We start from the raw sequence: 4,697 nt of genomic DNA on the forward strand, positions 1-4,697 counted from the left end.
AAAGGCTAATGCCAACTAGACGTAGGGCTATTACTCGATCAAAGATCGAGGGTCCAAACCAGGATAAATCGACTGTCTCTTGTGTTAACCATCGAGTTCCGCATATGCTGAAGCCTGAATATACTGCCCCGGATACCCCCGTGGTAGGCTATCGGTGGTGAAACATCGACAACCTCCAACAAAATATTTAAGAGGCACTATTAGGTAGCTACGGTGCACATGTTCATGGTAAATTTGAATGGCAAGAACACATACAATTTTTAAATAGTCTAGGTAACACTCGTGCATGCAGGAAAGTTTACCACATTGTCTTGAGCCACCCGTAAATTTTTAACCATGTGTGATGTAAATCCCTGCTAACCGGTAAATTTTCTACAGGCAAAGAGGCCCTTGCTATGGTCTCACCTGGGGTTGCTGCTACGGTGCACATATTCATGGTAAATCTGTAAGCAGTTAAAGAGGTCCTTGCTATGGTCTCAGCTGGGGTTGCTTCCTTTCATATAAAAATTTGGTGGCAGTAAGTTCCTCTACGTAAAAGGAGAAGGCATTACGTGTCCTATAAATTCTTACTGTCCATAGCAAACTTTATGTATGTAAAGGGGAGCCTACATTTATAGCTTAGGGAGGGACCCGTGTATGCATGAATATTTAAATCTAAAAGGATAAGGCACAATGATGTAAATACTCGTGGTAACTTCTTGCATGTAGATGATAGCTCATGCATCACAAACCAACATAAATGTCAGCAGTGTCACCAGTGCACCTGCACACACAAACAGATAGCCCATGCATGCATATAAAGCAAGAAAGGCCCCAACAGCATGCATGCACGTGTACTCGCATGCATGCCGACCACCATGCTAATTAGGCACCGGCCATGCATGACGAGAATCCACCATCCCCTGCTACGTGCCACCGTCCATTTGCGTGCCACGTACAATCACCAGGGAAGCCATACTTTATTGAATGCGTCCACCTGCTTCATCTATCCACTACTGAATGCATGGAGGAAGGCCGGTTGGGACGCGCTTCATCTGAGTCATGGAATTTCTATCTAACGCATGAACTAAATAGAACGTACGTTGACACCCTGGGAGGCCACCTATTCGGTGTGCCTTCATATCTCTGGGAGGCTGCCTATTCAGCGTGCCTTCATATCTCTAATTGAACTCAGAACTGTGAAGTACAGTCAAATCAGCAAGGAGACACAATTAATATCAATAATCACGTTACACAGACCAACTGCTTCTCCTTAACCGACAATAGTCTACCGAGTGTCCACGATGATCTCCCGCAACGCGCGCCTTGACACCTCCATGTCGCGCCACGCAACGAGTGGATGTGAGAGCAGCTGTGCCACCGTGGTGCGCCACGTCGGCTCCTTATGCACCAACTAAATGGAACATACGTTGACACCCTAGGAGGCCACCTAGACGGCATGCCTTCATATCTCTATATATATATATGTGGGGGGGGATGATGCAGAAGCTGCATGCATCAAGTCCACCGCCGAAACCTAAACAATGTCGCTCTGGCAACCTGCAACTTCTTAGATTTACATCAAGCACAACATCTTTGAGTTCTAGGCATGAGTCGTATAAAGCTCACAGACTCACAGTGAACAAGAATGAGATACTATAGTATCTAACCCAAAAAATAGTAATAATTTGAGCAAAATTATCTAAACCATGAGGATGCCAGTGACCTCTGTTCAAACATGGCTCCCTTTGCTTTGCTCTATTGTCTATCTATACTACACCCTGATACCCACATCTTTTTTTACCTTTTTCGGTAAAACTATACCGTACTCGAGTGTTTCTCGAGTGGTGAACACTCGATTTTTTATGGGAAAGATCCAGAACCGATCCAGCACGGACAGCCACCCGCGCCTGTACACGACACGTGCTCCGAAGTCCCACGCGCGTCACCCCAAGGTGCATGGTCGGGTCCACCTCTGCACCGACCAATTGCAGGTGCATGCATGGCGTGCTGTGGTGTTGGTGTGGTAGACCAGACCAGGGTCACCTATTGCCATCAATCACCTCGCCCGCTGCATGAACCTATGCATGCACAACTATTTGTAGCGGATTACATCTATTTGGATCATACTTTACTATTTCTGTTTGGGGTGTAAATTTTGTATTCAATTGGTTTAAATTAATTATTCGTAAATGAGAATGGTAAGAATTACTTGAACAGTTATCTAATCATTTTTTGGCCTTCTTTTATTTTTTTGTATGTTTCAATTGGTTTCCCTTTAAAATTTTCCAATTTGTCTTCCATACAAATAATCTGGCTATTTTCTTTTTTTGTTTAATATTTTATATTATTTGGATAATTATTTTGATCTGTTTAATCTGGATGCAATGATGATGAGAATCGAGTGTTGGATGTATTAAAAACACTTGATTTTTTGTTCCCCTGTCAATCGGTGTTTTATGTGCCACCAGCACTCGGGTGTCACACGCACCTAGATCACCCGAGCGGTGGGTAGACATTCCCTTTTTTCCTTAAGCAGTTAAGCTTAGTTTATCTATGGATCCTTTTCCATGGCACTAAGCACTACTATGGTAGCATCATAAAGAAGCAAAAGCAACAAGGCTTAAACAATAAGCACCTTGCAAAGTTACAGGACACTGCTAGCTAGCTAGCTTCCAAGGACAATTGAATGCACACTTGGTGGTGGATGACCGGACCAGGGAACACGCTGCGGCAGCAGCGCGGCTCCTCACGATGCTGCGGACATGGGCATGGATTTCCTCTTGGCGTTCTTGCCGGCGAGGACATTGCCACCGCCCTTGACATCGACCTTGTAGTACTACATGAACCAGTCAACAAAATGGCAGAGGCCAACCTCGAGCGAGGTGGCAGGGCGGTAGCCGAAGTCGCACACGGCGTGGCTGACATTGGCATGCATGAACAGCACGTCGCCGTTGGTCGGCATCATGACAACATGCTTGTGCGTGTTCTTACCGAGGAGCTTCTTGAGGATGGCGACCATGCGGGTGACGGCCACCGGCGAGGTGTTCCTGAGGTTGTACGCGCGGAGCGACGCAGGCCTGTGCTTCTTGCTGAACTTGGACCCCGTGCTCTTGCCGACCATGTCGACCACGCTGAGGCAGCCCCTGACGACGTCATCAATGTAGGTGAAGTCATGGCGTGCGTCGGCGCTATCGGCGCCGTTGGCGGTGAGGAACAGCATGATGGGCTCGCTGGCAATGATGCTACGGGCGAATGAGAAGTAGGCCATGTCGGGGCGTCCCCACGGCCCGTAGACCATGAAGAATCGCAGGGCGGTGATGGAGAGCCCATAGATGTGGTTGTACGTGTGCGTGATGGCCTCACCGGCCTTCTTGGTGGCCACGTACAGCGACGCAGGGCGGTCCGTGCGGTGGTCCTCGGAGAAAGGCGCCACGGTGTTGAGCCGTACATCGACGACGACAACACCCACATGACCGCCGACTGCGGGTCGGCGTGCCTTATTGTGGCCTCGAAGAGCGTGACGGACCTAGGTATATAGGATATCATATGATTATATATGAGCAACAATGATTTTGATCTCTACATGAAAAATGTATCTGCATCAATTGTGAAGTGATTTTAAATGGTACATTAAGGAGGCCTAATGTGCTAATCCTTTTTAGGGCATTTTCCCTGTGCTTGAGCCGTACAATGTATGAAATCTGCAAGTTAGCAAGGCACCTGAGCACCAGCCACCTGAGCACCTGCAAGTCAATTGAAAAGGAGTACTCAGTTGTGCGGACAACACTGAAGAAAGGAACAAAGCAACAGAGTAGCGGTTAATGTTTGGTACAGGAATACTATGAGGAACATTCAGGCTACTCCCTGAGCACCCTGTACTATGGCCATATGGATTTTGGAAGACGCTAGATACATATAGGGTATGAAGTGAAGGGTTGAGGCTAACACAGTAGAACAAAGATCACGTATATACCGAACATCTTAATCGATTCATGCATATACATTCTCAAAAAATAGGAGCGAATGGTAGAAAATAGGAAACGAAATTAGCAAATGTGGTTCATTGTTTAATATCAGACATCCAAACCTGTGTTGTGGTATCTGGGATCGCAATGTTGTGCCTCATCCTTTTGTATGACAATTCATCTGTTAAAAATAACACTAAAAATTCAGGACCCGAATACAACAGCAGGCAAGCAGATAAGACAAAATCCACAAATTCCCTCAAACAACGAAATCTACAGAAGTTCATTAAGTGCACAGAAACAGACCTGAACATTTTGTAGGCATTCATCCTGAAATGTATGTTTACATGGTTTTGCGGTGCTATCAACTTGAATAAGGCAGATAGAAACATTGAATCGAACAACAATATAATAAACTAACAAAGGAATATTAGTCGAATCCCGAACAAATAAACACAGATGCTGAACATGACAAAGGAGTTGGAGAAAACATCACAAAGTAGAACCCAAGAAGGAAGCTCGCAAAATTCATCTTAATTTGGCATAGAGCACACCAGCAGCAGTGTACGTGAGGTTTCAGTGTATGGTAAGACATGTCAGCTACAAAGCGCGTGGGGTAGGGTGGCGCGGTGGATCTTGGGTTCACTGAGATAGGTGAGATCATATGCTGTTTAGTCTCATTTGAACATATAGTAGTTTTTAGAGATCGTAAAATGTTTGGTGTCATTTAAACATATTAATTTTGTTTTC

The 4,697-nt window shown here is 45.6% G+C and overlaps 1 pseudogene; it reads right to left on the reverse strand.

Moving 5' to 3' along the window:
* Positions 1-2,728: 2,728 nt before the first annotated feature.
* Positions 2,729-4,272, reverse strand: LOC136469954 (UDP-glucuronate 4-epimerase 6-like; annotated as a pseudogene).
* Positions 4,273-4,697: the final 425 nt, after the last annotated feature.

The sequence above is a fragment of the Miscanthus floridulus genome, chromosome 8, assembly GCF_019320115.1.
Source record: "Miscanthus floridulus cultivar M001 chromosome 8, ASM1932011v1, whole genome shotgun sequence".
Classification (NCBI taxonomy): Eukaryota; Viridiplantae; Streptophyta; class Magnoliopsida; order Poales; family Poaceae; genus Miscanthus; species Miscanthus floridulus.